Raw genomic sequence first — 20820 nt, forward strand, 5'->3', positions numbered from 1 at the left:
TTCTATCGCGTTAGTGAAAATAACGCGTTACTTTGTTAAACTAACGCGTTATTTCTTCGTTTTATCGCGTTAGTGTCCAAAAATAACGCGTTATTACAAAAAACTATCGCGATATTTGATTTTTGCTATTTATTTGAAATATTATCAAACTAACGCGTTAATGTTCATAAATAACGCGATATTTATAAATCACGAGATAGTAAAAAATAACGCGTTATTTTGTTTAACTATCGCGTTACTTTGCAAAACTAACGCGTTATTTTGTAAAACTATCGCGTTATTTTGTAAAACTATCTCGTTACTTTGTTAAACTAACGCGTTATTTCCACATTTTATCGCGTTAATGTCCAAAACTATCGCGTTAGTTCTAGAAATGTAATCTAACGTGATATTTTATTGAAAATACACGATAGGTTATGTTTTTTTTTATCCAATCACAAATGCTATTCCTCTAGACTGAATACGAAGAGAGGATAGGAGAGGAGATAACAGATGAATTGGCTACTATTGCCGCAACTTAAAGGATTGCTCAACCGGACAAGAGGGAGAGGGCTGCTCAAGATCCAGAACACGAAGATGAGGATTTCGTTTTAGAGTAATTCTTATTTTCCCTCTTTCTGGATAGGAGTTTGCAAGTGCTTGGTCCATATGGGTTGATGCAGATGATGATGTTGAAAAAGGGGGATGAACAGTCCGGGGAACAGACACTTGTTTTATTCGCATAAAGAAAGGATGTAAAGTTTTGGTCCTGCCTTTTTTAGTTGTTATCTCTGCCCTGCCTTTAATTTTTCACTCTTTTTGTTCTGCCTTTTTTTATTAGCCAACCTGTCTCTTTTGCCAAGTTGCTCATCCTGCCATTTCTCTAATGACTAATGTCAAGCTATCCAGAAATTCTCATCCTGCAATTCTCTTTATATAAAGCTATCCTGCAATTCGTCATCCTGCAATTGCGTTTGCATGGAAAACTACTTGAGCGACAATTTTCTTTTTCTTTAAAATCATACATAGTTTTTTACTTTTTTGTTCGAAAACAAGATTTATACAGAAAATCAAAGATTTTTTTATCCCATTAATAAAATGCTAAATTCGTGCGAAACATGGAAATAAGGTCAAATTTGATAAAATACGCATTGGGGTCACCCACTTGTTCAAACCCATTGGCTCGGCAGTACTGTATGGCTAGGACTATAGACTTTGCTCTAATAAATAGCTATTTGATAGTACTACAATATGAGGGCAAAGAGTTTCTGGAGTAAGCATTCCTTATGTAATGACCCCTTATTACGTTATATGCAAGCGAGGGCATTATCTGTGTCCTATGGACACATTCTCCATTTATTTGGATATATTTGGTAGTTTACAGAAGGTCTGAGTAAAATCATACATTTAAGATATCAAGGATTTGTATAGTAAGATATACAAATCCTTGAAGATATCTTCAAGGAAATAAGGCTGTGTCGGTTTGTTTTCGACTTTTGAATTGATTGTTCCTTTGGTATCTTTGACCTCTCTTTTTTAACGATGTAACCCTCCTTGCAAAAGCAGAGACAAGTAATGTACATGGCAAAAGTTTTGTGGATCTTTTTCTACAGTTAAGAATCAACAGTGACAAGTGTGGTCAAGTGGGTATCCCTAATGCGTTTTTTTATATATAGAATTTGGCATTATGTCCATGTTTCGGGCGTTATTTTCGTCCTTTAAGAATGCTTCCCCCAGAAATTATTACCCACACGTTACAGTTCTATCCAATAGCTTTACGTTTGGGTTCTATTTATAAATCCCTAGCCATAAAGAACTACCAGGACAACGGGTCGGATAGTCCCAAATGCGTATTGTATAGAATTTGACTTTATTTCCATGTTTCGATAGATATTTTTACCCTATAAGAACGCTTACCCCAGAAATGCTTTACCCTTCCGCTGTAGTACTATCCAATAACTATTTTATAAAGCAGTTTTTATAATCCCTAGCCATAAAGAATTGACGACGCAAATACGAATCACTCCCAGGACTTAACAGATAATACTTTGTTTGAATCGTTGTCCTGATTTCGTTTTATTGTAAATGCTAATTAATTAGAAATCTACAAACTAAAGTTAGAATGTTGTTAATGGGATACAAAAATCTTTGATTTTCAATATAAATCTTGTTTTCGAACAAAAAAATCAAAAACAATGATTTTAAATAAACTGAAAATTATCTCGGATCGTGGATTCAAGCCACTTTACTTCTATTGCCAAAAGATGGAAATAACAAAGACTCTGATTGGACCATACTTAATTGAATAGTTTTCATAAAATGAAGAAATAACGCGTTAGTCAGAGAAAGTAACTCGATAGTTTTGGAAACTAACGCGTTATTACTTGAAAAAGTAATATCGCGTTAATTATGAAAACTTACGCGTTAGTTTGATAATTTTTCAAATTAATAGCAAAAATTAAATATCGCCATAGTTTTGTATAATAACGCGTTAGTTTTGGAAACTAACACGATAAAATGGAGAAATAACGCGTTATTGTTGTAAAGTAACGCGATAGTTAAGAAAAATATACTCATATGCGGTAAAGCTTAGCGAAAGGTATAGCGACGTAATCAGTCAAACAAACTTTGTTAGATTAACTCTTTAAGGAACGATCGTTTTCATTGGTCAATTCAAACCTTCGACCTCACACCTGCGAAAATAGAACACACGTACTATAACGTTGAATGGACTGATCAATATTCACGTAGTTGGTCAAGGTCGTTTAAAGCTTCCATCGTCGTATTTGCGTACATGATTGTGTTCTTGATTAAGCAATCACAATTCTAGCTTTTATAAATGTGCATTTAATTCAAATTTGTCCTCTGGATCAAGGGACGACATCAAAAGTTCAATGAAAAACTAAAAAAAAAATCCACATATTTTTTTCATTGACTTCCCCCTCCCCCCCCCCCCCCCGCATAAGTTGCTCATCCTGCCTTTTCTTTCACTCAATGGACTCGATGAATTAGCGTTGTACTTGAAAAATGAAACCGTACTTTTCTACAAACACTTTTCAAATTCTTTGACAAGTTTTTAAATTACTTAGGTATTCGACACAGGATAGTGATTTTTTTTTTCTGATTCCGTTTACTTGAGAAAAAAAATTCCGAAATTGTAAGTAAATTCATAATATGTAACCAACCATGTTTTGTTAAAAAAAAACGCAGATGGTAAACCATGGCACAGGGGAATTAAATGTAGTTTATTAACTCCAACGATATACTTCATGGGGTTTTTGCTATTCTCGGTTGAAAAACGAACGTAAATTGTATATAATAATTGTAAATATGTACATGTAAATAGAAACAATCATTTTAAAAAAAAAGTGTTTATTCATAAAATGTTTTGATAAAAAGATGAGTTTCTTCTTGTACATGCATTTAGTCATCCTTAATTTCTTGATATTTTGTTTATTAGTTTATCATACATGTTTCGTTTTGTATTTCATTTTAAATACGAATACATACTACATGTACTTTAGCGAATAGTTCTACAATGTTATGCAGCTCTATTCTTACAGTATAAAATTAAAAAATAAATGTTCAACCATTTAAAATCGAAAACAGTACATTTATATTTAAAAAAGAAGATGTGGTATGATTGCCCTTCTGACCCCTTCTGTCCGGTGGGCGTACGTTTTTTACGGATGTGTTCTTAAAAAGTGGACAAATCTTAACTGCGGGATAATACCTTGTATACTATAAATACATATATAAAAGAAGATGTGGTATGATTGCCAATGAGACAACTCTCCACAAGAGAACAAAATAACACAGAAATTAACAACTATAATAGATCACCGTACGGCTTTCAATAATGAGCAAAGCCCATACCGCAAAGTCAGCCATAAAAGTCCCCGAAATGACAATGTTAAATAATTCAAACGAGAATTGTTCCTTGTAAACTACGACATTTCTCACAAGTATTAATTTATTATTTTGTTCAACACATGCAAAAGAACTGAATAATCTTCGCCGATGTAACTTTTCAATTTATTACAACAACATGCCTTCACTGAATTCATTCAGGTGCACAAATGATACGATTAAAGTTATTTTGTTTCTATTTTGAGGGACAATTTCCTCCGTTTGTGGTACGCTTAGCTACTGTGTGTATGTTTTATAGCATGAAAATAATAAAAGAGGAATGTCAGTGCAACCCATCATTAATTATTGTAATGGATCAGTATTATGAGATACTTATTATAAGTGACTACGACTTTGTTAGGATTATAACCTATCGTCAGTATGAAAGAAATTAAAAGTGGTTCATATATTCATTTGTATAAAAGCAGCACATGCATTTTATTTTACCCTTATATTTCTCATTATGCGGTACACGATAATTTAGTTGCTGCATGCATAAAGAACTTAGAATATTACTTAATACAAAATATCAGTATAATATTTCGACCCCACTATTTGAAGTTAACAAAAGATTTATCTAATTATTTTGACCAAAGGTTTGTAAGTTAAACAAATCCTTGTTTTTACGTTCGTAGTAACATGGTACATTCCATTGTCGGTCACCTGTGTCAATTCACGTGCACACTGACTACATTGTTTTTGTATTTGAATCTTTCGGCCAATGAAATGAGACGTTACAAGTTGTTTGTTTATGATACGCCAGAATGTTATCAATGAACTATCAAATGCTAAACTTCACTGCATTTCACTGTAACGCGTTATTTTTAATAACGCGATAGAATATCGCGCAAATGACACGAACGGCCACTCATACCAACCCCCCCCCCCTAACCTGGGACAGTGGTATAACAGTACAACATAAGAACGAACTATAAAAATCAATTGAAAAAGGCTCAACTCATCAGATGAACAAATTACAAGTTATCAAGGTCTGAACAATCTTACTGTGTAACTAGAAAAGAACTTCTAGCAGTCGTATCAGCTTTAAAACATTTTCATTCATATCTATACGAACAAAATGTACTTTTAAAAACAGACAATACTGCAGTCAGTTGGATGAAAAATTTAAAGAAACCTTCAGGGCAGACTGCAAGATGGCTTCAGGAGCTAGGTACCTATGATCTGAATGTAATTCACCGTCCTGGCCTGAGACATACTACTGCAGATGCCCTATCCTGAGTGCCTTGTACATCCTGTCTAAACCAACAGACACAAAATGATGTGCAAAATATGGAAGAAGACAGCAACCCTCCAATGCACCCCACATAATCAAATCAGAGCTGTAAACAGATCCAGACAGGAATGCAGGATTGACAAAAATTAAAGACCTGGTGATAGATGGCTGGGACCAAACCACACTGAGAAAATCACAATTAGATGACCATGAGATATCGGAAATTTTAATGAGAATAGAAGACAAAGAGCGCCCAGAGTGGAACGAAATCTCAAATCAATCTGCAGTTATCAAAAGCTTATGAAGACAATGGGATCGACTGGAATGGAAATACACCAAGGTCTCCTTTACAGGAAATGGATCGAAAATGAGACAGAAGAATTTCTTCAACTAATCGTACCAACATCAAATAGACAGGAAGCTATCAGATATTTTCATGATATCTCAACAGGAAGTCACTTAGGCATAGATACAATCTTAGACAGAATTCAGAAGATATTTAATTGGCCCTAAATGAAACTCACCATTGTCGAATACATAAAACGATGTGACAGCTGTGCAGCCCAAAAGCAACTACAGGCAAGAAAGGCCCCAATGGGAAAATTCCTCACTTGTGAACCTATGGAGCGAGTCGCCATGGGTATTCTTTATCCTCTCCCACTGTCTAAAAACAACAATATATTTGTACAAGTTCTATCAGATCTGTTCACTAACTGGACAGAAACATATCCTCTACCAGACCAAGAAGCAAAAACAGTGTGGCCCAGGCCCTAACCAATGAATTTATAAGCAGATTTGGAACATATCTCAAACTATACTCAGACCAAGGTCGGAATTTCGAGTCAAGACTTTTAAAAGAAGTATGCAACCGGTTACAAATAGAAATAAAATTCGTAAGGGTTCCACGGAACCCAGTGTCTCGCCTACTTTTGCTGTTAATCGCAGACTCAACAAAAATGAGGAAAAACATCAATAAAAATTTTCCTCTCGATACTGTCTTTTGATTGAAAGAAGGTTCCAAGTTTGGTAAAAAAATCCAGGATAGTTTATGAATCTAATAAATGTTTTATAAACTTTAACTGCAGACTGTATGTAATGTTAACTTGAAGAAAAACTAAGTCCATTTATAAGTAAAATACGGAAAAAGTGAATTTTTTTTTTTACAAAATTTACTTCTGAATAATATCTTATGATCAGAAACAAGCTTTTGTCTAAGTTTGGTAGAAATCCAGAATAGTTTAAGAACATTATAAAAATTTTAAAAACTTAAACCACAGAGTGAATGTTTTGTTTCTGGCAAAAAAACTAAGTCCATTTATAAGTAAAATACGGAAAATTGGAAATTTATTTTTACAAAATTTTCTTCTTGATACTATCTTATGATCATAAGCAATCTTCTGTCCAAGTTTGGTACAAATCAAGGATAGTTTATGAAAGTTATTAAAATTTTAAAAACTTTAACCACAGAGTGAATGTAATGTTTCCTCGCAGAAAAACTAAGTCCATTTATAAGTAAAATACGGAAAAGTGGAAATTTGTTTTTACAAAATTTTCTTCTTGATACTATTTTATGATCATAAACAAGGTTCTGCCCAAGTTTGGTACAAATCAAGGACAGTTTATGAAAGTTATTAAAAATTTTAAAAACTTTAACCACAGAGTGAATGTAATGTTTCCTCGCAGAAAAACTAAGTCCATTTATAAGTGAAATACGGAAAAAATGGAATTTTATTTTTACAAAATTTACTTCTGGATACTTTCTTATGATCATAAACAAGCTTCTGTCCAAGTTTGGTAGAAATTCAGTATAGTTTAAGAAAGTTATTAAAATTTCAAAAACTTTAACCACAGAGTGAATATTTGTGGACGCCGCCGACGACGACACCGACGACGACGGAATGTAGGATCGCTTAGTCTCGCTTTTTCGACTAAAGTCGAAGGCTCGACAAAAACGAGAGCGACCAGTGTGAAGCCACAAGCAAATGGCTCTTTTCAAAGATTCAATCGCACATTAGTATCCATGGTTAAAATGTATTGCCAAGACAATCAAGACTGTTAGGATGAGCTTATACCCCAGTTACTGATTGCATACCGGTCATCAAAACATGCAAGCACCGGTGTAACACCAAATAAAATGATGTTAGGAAGGGATATAACTCTTATAGTCCAAGCCTTTATCCCAGAACCAGAAATAGCGAATGAAATCATGGTTAAACCCCATAAATTGCAGGACAACCAGTATGGCTACATGACCCAACCAGGAAACCTGGCGTTTGTTCAAAATTGTTGCCTAAATGGAAAGAACCCTTCATATTTTTGAAGAAAATTGATGATCTTATGGATATTACCATACAAAGGCAGAAACCCACCAACCTGGTACAAGGATAAAGTAGAACAAAAATAATGAGAAATAAAAGTTGTAATGATTGGCATAAGACACATATGTATATACTGTTTATTGTTAATTTTGTATTATGAAGAGAGACGAGAAAAGTAATACTGGTGACGATGTGCACTTGCCAGTAAAGTTTTGTTATAGATCCTGTGACGTCTAGACTCATTGGATACATGAAGATAATCCTTTATTGTTAGAGTGGAATTATGGATTGGCCATTCTTAGAATTCCGCTCAAAATTTTATGTTAAATTTTATACTCCTGAAGGTAGGAGAGAGATGAAAAAGAGAAGTCCTTTACAGTCAGCGAAGAGACTGCTGATGATGTATATAATCAGTTTACTAAGGAATGTATCTCCCTCATGCAAAGCTCTGATTCCTTTCACGGATTTGGCTATACTTTTTGGAACTTTTGGATTATAGCTCTTCATCTTTTATATAAGCTTTGGATTTCAAATATTTTGGCCAAGAGCATCACTGAAGAGACCTATATTGTCGAAATGCGCATCTGGTGCAGAAAAATTGGAACCGTTATTGTTATTATTACCACTGGGTCGATGCCTCTGCTGGTGGACTGTTAGTCCCCGAGGGTATCACCAGCCCAGTAGCCAGTACTCCGGTACTGGCATGAAAATAGGGATTTTTTGTTTTATTAAAATTTGCTGTTACAAAATGTTAGAAATTATTATAAACTAAGGAATGTATCTCCCTCATGCAAAGCTCTGATTCCTTTCACGGATTTGGCTATACTTTTTGGAACTTTTGGATTATAGCTCTTCATCTTTTATATAAGCTTTGGATTTCAAATCTGTTGGCCAAGAGCATCACTGAAGAGACATGTATTGTCGAAATGCGCATCTGGTGCAGAAAAATTGGTACCGTTATTGTTATTACCATGCCATATGTAAAGATAGCCATATTGTAATCCTTGTACCAGTGTTGAAATGTGACACGAGAAATAAAGTTATTTCACTTGTAATTGAATTAGTTTTGTGTGTATAAAAGGCCTGTCCTGTCCAAGCCTCCCTTATAGCCAGGTACTCAGTGTGGATATACTACCAGTATCCTTTATCATAGTAATATCTTAGTGTACGAATATTTAGATGTATAATATATACCATACCGTACAGCCAGTTCTCAATGAAAGTATTTGAAGTGCTATATTATACATAAATAGAAAAAAAGAAAAAAATAAATAAACAAAACCCAAACCAGACGCTAAGCCATCCTATTACCAGGATTCCAGTTGTTCCAGCCATTTAATTTCCATGAGTTATGTTTATAATCCAAAGCCTCCATCATCTGCACCCAAGCCTCCATCTGCATCCAAGCCTCCATCATCTGCATCCCAGCCTCCATCATCTTTGACAGTCAGCCTTCCAGTGGTCCAACCACCTTCAAGGTCAACATATTTGACAGCCGTAGAGGAAACCCTATCCAGAAGAAGTCCAGGGAGATCCTAACCGTGGGTTCCATGCCAGCCATACCACCGGCCAGAAGGGACTGGAAAACAAAATCCATTAAAATACCCACTGGGACAACATTCTTGGAGTGGCCACCTAGGGATTGAGAAACCCTAACACAAGACAGTAAGCTGTTGGCCTGGGAATTTGCCGCTTCCCAATTAGAGTATCAATACACTGGGAAATTTCCAAAACTGGACAGAGCTGATTTGTTTGACAAATACCATTTCCTGGCCCTTCCTGGTACAAAAGAACAGAAAATAAAAGGCAAAGAAAATTTAGTAAGGAAATGTCGGTATTATAACTACGAAATCCTCAGAACAATCATCAATAGAGACAACCCCGACTTCCAAATCATAGTAAACCAGTTGTACACCACGAGGGATCTGAGGGACACTTCAACCGACAAAGTTATTGATATTTGAAACCGTAGCGAAATTCCGTTACGCCTATTGTGAAAATAACGTACTTAACTTTACCATAGCAGATAGAATTTGAATCATCATGTCACTGGAGAAAACCTTAAATCGCAGTGGAAGTCATAAATCTTTTTTTGCGTTTCTAAATAATGTGTCATACATTAACTAACCGTATTATATCTAAAATTCAGGAGAATTTCCGTAAGTGTAATAACTGGAACAAATATAACATTTAATAATTTTTACAACCTGGAATTTACCGTGCCATGCGCCAAGGGTGACTGCGAGATAGAAATATGGTCACTTGGTCTTCTTTCGACCGGCAGTAAAACGCTTGCCGAAGTGGGGCGTCCGTTTGGCTGTGCGGGATGTATCAAGTTCGCAGTCACGTCCGGTCAGATTGGGGACGTTAACTCCGATGCCTCGTGTAAAGAGAGTGCCACGCTCTTTGCACGTTAAGAACCCTTGCAACATCTCTTTGAAGGGTCCGTAGGTGGCCTGTTGCAAGGCAAAATTTCTGTCCCTATCCAATATACCCTCATTTTCCAGTGGCAGTCCAAATTTCCCCGACCCTCATCCCAGATGGCCTGTTTTATTTCAAGAACTTTCTATAGTATTTATTGTGAACTTGTTCTCGTTTCTGAATATGCATTAAATATTTGCCACTGGACGTTAAGCAACCAACAATCAATCAATTTACCATGCCGACAAAAAAAAATAAGTCAACTACAGATGGATATAAACTTTAATCGGTGATAACCTGCAACAGAAATATTATTGACTTTATGAACATTTATTTGAATTGCACATATTGTAACATTTACAGCTTTTTAACTTTAGGCATTTTGTTTACCAAACTCGTTTTACTTGATATCATATTTTTCATAGATTGTAAGGTGTCTGGAACAAATATGCATATACCTGAAATTATATTTTAACCCATTATAAGTCCTGAAAGTGTCTCAGTAAGGAAATATTTAAGTTTTACTATCGGTCCAAACCATTTTTGTTGTTTCTCCGTGAAGAGCCATTTTACCGGTCATGTGACCGCAGTAGGAAATAGTTTTGTCGTTGTCATTATATATCTAAAATCTCTTAAGTATTCTATAAGAATAAGTCATTACATTAATAGTTTTATTAAGGCTTCATTACTTACATCTGTTAAATATTAGTTTATAGGAATTATATTGTAACCAGTTTACCGCTGGAGTTTAATATCAGTACTCCCGGCGTCTGCTAGTCCTACGCACGGCTAGAAATTGGAAACAAGTCTAGTTACGAAGTTGAAAGCTTCTTTTGATAAATTTAAATAAAGGAAAAGTGAGGACTTTGACCCATTCACTGGGGTAAATGTGATCTCCGTAACTGCAGTTACGTATATCCAAAGATTGCGGACGATGTTTCTGATCAATTTTTCTTTTGTAAATTTTATAATAATAATGCATTATTCTTCGGTATTTCGTGTCTTTTTTAATGTAATACTAAATTTGAAACTGAAATACCAAGTGTGTTATTCATAATTCAACTGCTAAATGGAGAAAACAGCCATCTAAAATATCGTGATGATATGGGTAACTGAATTAAATAAATTGTCAATGATATACGTAACTAGAAATATTGATATCCGTAACTGATTTTATTTCTACACAATTCAATCATGCTTGAAATGAAAATAATGTCTCCGGTTTTTTTTTAAGTGTAATAAAATGAATCGGAATTGTTCTTCGAAGTTTTTAAAATTAGTATTTGAAAACTTGATCAGGCTACCAATTCTGTATTTCTATATAGTCAGCATCATGCATAGCGAGGTTAGGACGAAAATCTAAAAAGCTTATTTCAGATGAAATGTTAAGAAAATAAGAAAAAGTGAACGGACAGTTCTTTAGCAAATGAAAAAATCTAAATCTCAAACACACTAAACGAATTGATAACAACTGTCGTATTCTTTATTTGGTACAATCATATAGAAAATGGTAGATTAAACCTGGCTGTGTAGATAGCTAAGCCTCTCACTTGTATGAGAGTTACATAGAATTCCATTATATTAATAAAAAAATTGAGCAAAGCAAACAGACATGATTGGTCAAAATCTCAAAATTTTGGGTACTATGTATCACAGTCAACATTATTTTAAAATCTTAATCACTATAAAACAAAATTTTTAACTTTCAACCGAGAAACAAAAACTGGCAGTTAAAAATTAGAAAAAATCAAGTTCATAAGCCAAATTTGAAGGCAAGCGTGCAAAATGACCATAGCACCGTAACAAAATGGCGGTGTGTATGAATACTGAACACCTAAACAATATTCAAGCAGTAACATAGAGTAAAGGTTAACAATATACAAATATAAAACAAAATAGCACAATACCGCCTACATCAGATGATGAACAATAAGTACCTAAACACTACATTTCAAGACCACAAGAGTGACTGGGGATTGGAAAAATGGTCTCCATTGGACTACCTCCTCGACAACCCTAGCAAAAATTGGGCGTCCGTTTTTTGGGATGCACAAATACGCGTCCGGTCAGAATGAGGACGTTTAATCAGATGCCTTGTGTAGAGACAACTCCGTGCTCTTTGTACATTAATAACCCTTGTAACAACTCTTCGAGGGGTCCATATATGTCATGTAGCAAAGATAAATATCCGTCCCTATCCAATCTGCCATTCCCGTGGCAGTCCAAATTTCTTTGACCTTCGTCCAGGATAGCCTCTGATGCAAGACTTACATACTTTTTAAAATTTTCTCGTTCTGAACATATATATATATATATATATAAGTCTGAAAATTACACCAAACAGTGTTAGAGTTAGATTTTATACTGATAAATTTTTGTCCGTCCCTATATATATATATATAAAAGAAGATGTGGTACGACTGTCAATGAGATAACTCCACAAGAGACCAAATGACACAAAAATTAACATTTATAGGTCACCGTACAGCCTTTAACAGTGCACCTATTCTCAGAATAAGTGTCCACGGTTGGAAAATAATTTCTAATTCAAAAAGTTGTAACAAACATCAATATTTATATTTTATTTCAAACATAAGCATACAACAAATCAAAATGCAAAACGGCAGATCTCAACCAATAGAAATAAAAAAGAAAATACAATGCCAAAATATGGGTATAGAGTATGCTGTAATCTACGTTTCAGGTACTTATGCATAGATTCAAATGAATAGTTCAAACATATTTTGTAAATTTGAATAGTTTTCAATGGCTAAATAAACTGATAATAATACAGTCAAATAACTGTAAAAGTTTCTCCTCAAAATTCCTATTAAAAAAAAACATTGGATCGAAATATAAACTGATAAAAATTTGGTATAAAACATGACAATAATATGACAGCTTACATTTTCAGTATTAAAAAACATGCTCAGTGTATGCAAACACTCTACATGTTGTGTATTGCCTCTCATCTGATGAAAAAATAATTACTACACATCTTTTTAAAATGTTTTCATAACAAACTTGGATTGCCAACAATGAAACAATAACGTAAATTACACAAAACTGTAACGTATCTTACAAAGAAAAATTCTCTCATAATCAGGATTGTTTCATCCTTCTTCCTGAATTCTTTCAAAATGTATGAAAAAAGAAATATTGTAACAACATTTTGGGTGTTTTATCATTAAACTGTAAATGTTTTACAAATATAACGTAAATTACACTTTATAAAAAAAGAACGTTCTTTCTTGATTTTCAGTTTTTAAGCATCTGTTTAAGTATTAGATCTTAACTGTAACAAACTACAGGCATTTCTATAGTCCTGAGGATCAATTTCAAAGCTTCGACCACTCCGTCCAACTTTATTGGGCTCTCTAATGTTACACAATATGTCTGTGACCTGTAACCATATTTTGTCTTCTGGATTTGGCCATTTATACAAAGGATTTCCAGTATTCCTTCCTTGACTTGGCCGCAAAAAATTAACTTGACATTCTTTATCAGTTTCATCGATGTCTGTTATTTTTCCAACGTGCCATGCATTATCATATATTGCCGCAACAAATTGGTCGACGGCGATGAGTATCTCAATCCTGTCAGCTTCGACTTCAGCTGTTTCAACATGCTCATTTTGATTTATATTGGCCTCTTTTTCTGGTACTACAACACGACCAGCATTCTCTCCTTTCAATATGTTTGACTCTGAGTAATCATGGAAATTACCTATCAAACATTCCTCACAGTAACAGGAAGTCACGGTCGTCTTGACTATACCTTTAGATACACCAACCACACAGTGGACCTGCATTGTTCCCTTCAATGGAATTGTGTGTTTGTTGAACTCTGAAATCTCTAACCTGCTATCTGTGCATTCTGTTGAATTGTAATAAATGTATTTAGCACTCGTGTGGTGCTTTTGCACTCTTTCAAAGTACTCAGGTGCATCCTGTACTGTTATTTTTCCTTGTCTGACGGCGAGGTCTGCGGTACGTTTTGATGTTCCCCCAATGCCATCGCATGGCCCTTTTCCGTGCCCGGTTTCAAAATAGTTCCAAATGGCATTGACACCAAATATATTTTTATGATCAGACACAATGTAGAAGGCCGTCTTGTTACGATATTGTGAACTTGGACTATCTGTCCAGTAGTGAACAACCTTCAGATTATTGACATGATTCTTTATTTCAGACAAAAGCTTTTGAATGATGGTATAAACAGATCCTATGTTGTGCCCAAGATCGTCGGAAACGAAGACATAGTTTTTATGTTCAAGTTCCTTCTGTTCGTTCTTGAAATAAACAACAACTGGATGTAGGGTAACAGCACTCGAATTCCAATATGCACTCTGAACTTCATCGGCTGAAGTACATGAAAAGTTTTCGGCAAAGTCCATCTGCACGATTACATTTTCACACGGTAAATTTTCTTTCAGATTGTTTAAGGCTTGGTATTGAAGTCGAACTCTTGACACGTGTTCTTGAAAATCACGAACTTGAGTATGTACAATTGAAATGAAGCTGTCCCTTGTTTCCTCTCTCTCAACAATTTTTGTTCTTTTTTTCCCATCTGCCATCTCAACCTTTTTCCACTGTTCATACCTGACATTTTCATTTCGAATTTCTGAGAGTATCTCTGGGAGTGGCTTGTCTTTTAGCTGCCTTACAAATTCATCGGGATTGATGGTTACGTTGGCACCTGACGTTTTCATGTTCTTAAGGGCTAACGCCATGTTTTGGTGCTTTTGGCAGAGGCATTTATTTCTACTTAAATGTTTGGTCAGGCATATATGCTTTGGTCTCAAACGACAGAAGGTAGCAAGTGAAATTTTCTTCGGTGACTCAGTTTTGAATTTGAGATGCAAAAATAACATGCTGTCGTTAAGAACTCTTTTTTGTATATGACCGGTTTCAGTTTTCTTTTTATCGTTTTTGCCAGGCATCATTCTGCTATTATCGTCTCTTTCTAAGAATGTGACGACGTCTCCACGAAGTATTTCTCTTGATTCTACACGCTTCCTCAATAAAGGAAAAGAGAGCAATTTGTTGGAACACACTGTGGCCTTGAAGTGATGACGTCTTATTCCGGATTTGATGCCTAACATTTTCTTCATCTTGTACTTCTTGATTATTTCTCCGTTAACAATTTTCTTCAAAACGTGTTTTCCCTTCAACCCATTTGATTTCCAAGCAGCCCCTATCTCTTCTGTTATAACATTTGCAAAGAGTAGTTTTTCCTGGATCTTTTTTGGAACCTTATGTGGTGTCAGACCCTCTTCTCTGATTTCTTGTATAGTTCTTTTTCTAGGTGTCAGAGCAATTGATGTTGATGTAGAAGGGCTATTTCTGGAGGAGGATGATGTAGTAGGATTTCTTATGATAGTTTGTGTTTTCTTTTCCCTGTTTATTAATCTCTGATATCGCTTTGATACGGTCCTAATTTTTCTATTGAGTAGTTCATTTTTGTCTGTCAGGTCTGCTATTGTTCTTCTATGTTTGGCGTTGGCACGATTTACTCTAGTTCTGGTTCTTTTCTTTGTAGCCAGTGACGGTAACTTAACTATCAATTGTTCAGTCACAATGTTAACTGTAGATGTGACATCTGATGATGATGATATTTCTGAACATTGCTCCAAGTTATTAGCTACTGTTTTGGTTTGCTCCAAATTATTAGCTACTGTTTTGGTAAGATTCTTTTTCTTTAGCCTATGTTGTCGAACCCATTCACGAACCGTTTTACGCCTTTCATTTGCCTTTCTTTGTGGCTTTTCTTCTATTGGCACATAGTATCCTTTGACTCTTTCTCTTTCTTTTTTAAGATAAGCTTCTCCTTCTTTCTGTTTTTTTCGCTCTCTATAGGCTTTCTGAATTTCAGCCTTTGATTTTCCCATTTCTGAGAATAAAATAAAATTTGATTAAATCAACAGAACACAAATTAACTACAGCATTATAAAGCCAGCTATCTGAAATGATGGTAGAAATTCTTTGATATACTCTTAATAAGAATGCGTAATCTACGTTATCAAGTTGTGTAGTCTACGTTATAACATTTTGCACACGTTAAATGAGAGGATACTTGGAAATTAAATAGCAATGAAGCCGTTAAAATAACGATAAACACCCTTGCTGTTGTTTACATGCTTTCAAAACATGTTTGACTTGACACAGCAAAAGAAATGTTATAAATTATAAGCCTTTCTGTAGCCATAAGTAAGCTACGTTATCAGGGATTCAAAGGAGCAAATATGCAATATATTTACACATCTGGATACACAATGGAATAAGTTTGCAAAATTCATGAACAATTATGTCTATTTTTATAAATTTTTGGGATGCTAACTTCTTTGTACCTTATTTGTAGTCATAACATTCGGACACTACTGATCACGTAAATTACCAATTTTTCTAGTGTTTTTAAATTGAAAATACATGCTGTAAATGCTTATAGCCTCTAATGAATGCATCACAAAAGGTTTGATAAATATGCATTTAACTTTATATATAATCTTGAATCACAACGAAAGACAATATAAACTCCTTACCTGAATTTAAGCTGAGTATTCCACATTCATATATTTTGAAAAACCTTGAAGGTCAAATGACGCTTTCCTTATATGACGTCAGACGAAATATGAAAACAAAGAACCACTGGCGGTAGAATAACGTCAAAATTTCCGTACTAACGTCGCGTTTTATTGTCATATTGTATAGCAGGTAACGTAATTTACAAAACGTAAATTACAACCACCATCTATTTTCAATTTTTCAGCAAGTTCTAAAGCCTCAAATCTAAAACACCGGGTATGTAATTGGTCTTTACAATAAGGTGTACCTTTTAAGGCAAACAATAAGCATTAATTCACATACTTATGTTAGTAATCGCTATAACGTAACTTACAAGCTTATAGCAACGCTCGTTTTCGGTTTCATAAAATGTAAAAAAAAATATTTCAATGAATTTCAAGACAAAGTTTGTACATATGTTTAACAGCAATACTTTTAAAATAAGTTTGGTCTAGTTAACATTCGTTAAATACTATATGTAGTAAAATTGTATAAATTTTAAGCTTAACAACGTAGATTACATAGTTTTCGGCGACATCAGAAAAAAAGGTGTATTGAAAAAATGTATATATTTGAATGAGAACTGTTTTTTTCACTTTGTTGTAACGTTAATATGCTACAAGAAAACACTTTACATTGTTCAGAACTATAGATTGGTTTTTATTTGGCAGTTGTTTCATTATAGCCCTATGCCTGGCGACATGCATTTTTGGTGAAATTAGCGTACTTTCGACACTAAAATTTTACTGAACTAATGTAGGCAAGTCAAATAAATTGATTGAAATCATTAAATTATATATATCTTCGTATAAAAATCACAATAATTGACAGATATATGCTGAAATACTCCCCTCGGGCATCAGCGACAAGGATTTCACAAGCGTGGACACTTATTCTGAGAATAGGTGAGTGAGCAATTTCCATATCGCATACTCTGCTAATAAAGGCCCCACAAAAAGACCAATGAAGAACATTTCAAACAAATCAAGTAATGGCCTTATTTGGGTACACAAAAAATAAAGAACGAAAAACAAATATGTAGCACAGCAACAAACGACCGCCACAGAGTTACAGGCTCCTGATCATGACTTCGCTCAGGCCTAGGCAAATAAAGAATGTGGCGACGTTGAACATGTTAGCTGGCGTCCAACCCTCCTCTAGCCTGAGACAGTGATGTAACAGTACATCACAAAAGCAGACTAAAATATCAATAGAAAAGGCTTTACTCATCAGGTGGATACAAATAAAAATAAATTTAACTCAATTAAAGTAAAGGTGGGAGAGTACTTGTACATCCCAAAATCAAACACACTTAATACAGATCTTAGAGTAATCGCAAGTACTGAAAGCTAGTTCAAAGCCTAAAAAGACTAATAAATCAGTTATTACCCATCATCCAACAACCGAAAGATTTAGTGTGAAGGCGTCAGAAAGTGGAATTTTTCGAGTGTTGTAACATTGTGGGCGTATTTTCTTTTATCCCAATGGTTTCCTATATTTTGACGACTTCATGAAGAAAATGATGGTCCAAACTATTTAATCGAAGATAATGACTGAAGCAGAAAAAACGCAACTCAACAATTACGGATATCCTCTAAACGTTTATTACAGTTACGGATATCATTCTATACAGTTACCCATATCCTCGCGAATTTTTGAAATGATGATTTCTCCATTTAGCGGTTGAACTATGAAAAGAAGCTTTGTATTTCAGTTTCAAAAGTTGTAAATAAAGGCAACAGTAGTATACCGCTGTTCAAAAATCGTAAATCCATGGACAAAAAACAAAATCGGGGAAAACAAACTAAAACTGAGGGAAACGCATTAAATATAAGAGGAGAACAACGACACAACATTCAAATGTAACACACATAGCAACGGACTAAGCATTAGACAAAATCCGATGAGAATAACCAATATAACATCAAAACCAAATACATGAATTTGGGATAGAAAAGTACCGTGACACGTCTTATAGTAATGTGAATTCACTCAAATATAGGAGAAAACAAACGACACAACGTACGGAAACACAACGTAAAAATGTTACACACACAGAAACGAACTAAGTTATAACAATGGCCATTTTCCTGACTTGGTACAGGACATTTTTAAAGAAAAAAATGGTGGGTTGAACCTGGTTTTGTGGCATGCCAAACCTCGCACTTTAATGGCATTGTTAAATATAACATTAAAATGACAACATAATAATACAGGACTTCAATACAAATACATAGGAGAACGTATTAGGCAAAGAAAAACATGAATAATAGATAACAAAAGGCATCAGGTTTAAAATTCAATACGTCAAAACCGCGCCTCGTCCACACAAGACTTACCAGTGACGCTCAGATATAAAAGTTCGAAAGTCAAAAAAAGGGTACAAAGTTGTACAACTCTGAGGATCAAAAATTGAAAGAAGTTGTGCCAAATACGGCTTGGGTTTTCTGCTTGTGATAATAACATCCTTATTATTTAGAACAATTTATGCTATTGCAAACAGTAAATTTTATCAAATGAATATAAAAGATTTACATGATAAAACTGACGTATTAACTAATTACAGAAAACAAAACCCGAATACATAATACATTGAAAACCAACACAGAAAATAGACACACCCGACTTGGTCCAGGCCTCAACGCTAAAAGTCATAAAATGACGTCACATACGAAGTAGTAAAATAGCAAAAATTACGTCACGCAGACATTTGAATTTCTGTAATACTTTTATTAAGACACGAAATACCTAAGAGTAATACATAATTATTACAGAATTGACAAAAGAAATATTGACCAGAAACATTGTCCGCCATATTTGGATATACGTAACTGTAGTTACGGAGATCACATTTACCCCAGTGCCATTTGTATAATAGTTAAAGAACAGGCATTTTTTACTGTCCATTTTACGTGTGATTTTTAAATGTGCAGGTTTTCCTGTCGTCAAGCCCCTATTTTGTCGGACATTTTCCTGTCAGTCCTGACCAGGTTCTCATTGGCCCTCAGGGATCCCTGGCTAGATCCCTTGTTTTCGATTGGCTTTCAGGGATCTCAAAAGTATATAAATGTGGTTCTGTTCATTGAAACGGCGGATAACTTGTTAGCTTAGGCCTAACTAATAACTTAACAACATATTAGTTTAAATGTTTAAATGTTTTATCTTTACCAGACCTAGTCCAACAGAAAAGCCAAGCAGGTTAATATGCTTTAATTTAATATAAGATAAAGTATTTTTTAAGGAAATGTAAATATAGCGGCAGTTATCACCACCACACTGAGTGACCTTAATGGCCCGAAAACTGATTACTGATTAAGCATCTGCATGTCTGCATTTGTCCGTGTATATATATGACTATGTAATAATGAATATAATATACGTTCGAACTTATAGTTTATAGAGTAATATGAGTGTCTTGCCTGACATCCATTTGTCTTCAGTGGTAGAAAAGGTAGAAAACTCCAAGATGCAGAATATTCCTGACGAGAGCCCCAAAACTTGTCAACAGACCCTTCCACAATTATTCGGCCTGTGGTGGCGGTTTGTTACAATATATATAATATACCACAAAAATCCCAAATCAAATAGAAATTTTAATGAGCTATTTTAACCGAACATCATCAAAACGTATTTCCTAACCAGTTAAACTTTAAGGTTTACGATACATAGAAAATTCGTTAAGCTACTCGGACTAAACGTCTCCCAGAAGTTTTTACCACTCTTTTTTAAAATAGCCTTCGGAAATATTGTGATGAGGTATTCAAACAGCGATGTCACTCAGATATGAATTCTTAAAAATTCTTAAGGTTTCCTTTGAAATCTGCAATAATAATGTTTACAAAGGAGTAGGGCCGATTTTGGCCTCAAATTTCAAGTTCAAAGATTTTTGGACACTTTTTAAACACTAAGTCTTAACTAAAATGCTACATTGTGAAGATTTTAGTAATTTAGCATGACTTAATGATGCTAGTACCCGATAAATGTGCATTGTATTGTCAAAAACAGCCATTATTGGTATAGCAGAAGCAGTCTTCTTTCAAATAAATAACTGAAAATTAACATTTGAACAATTTTGTAAAACTGCTATATTTTGGGGCCAAAAAGGGGTCTTACTGGACCTACTACCAGTTAAAATAAAAACTCTAATTTGGTCTATCATGGTTGAATGCTCCTCCTATGTTCAATTAACACACATTTACATTCACAAAATTTATCTACAAAAATAAGACAGAAATTAACATTACAGAAAATCAACAAAGTAGTCACTGAACCATGAAAATGAGGTCTGATAAGGACAAAAAATTATGGTCATATGACAGACGGAAACATCATAACATATGGCATCTTTGTGACTTCATAAACAAATGCACACTTTGGGCATGATTCGTGGATAATC

Source organism: Mytilus galloprovincialis, chromosome 10, assembly GCF_965363235.1.
Source record: "Mytilus galloprovincialis chromosome 10, xbMytGall1.hap1.1, whole genome shotgun sequence".
NCBI lineage: Eukaryota > Metazoa > Mollusca > Bivalvia > Mytilida > Mytilidae > Mytilus > Mytilus galloprovincialis.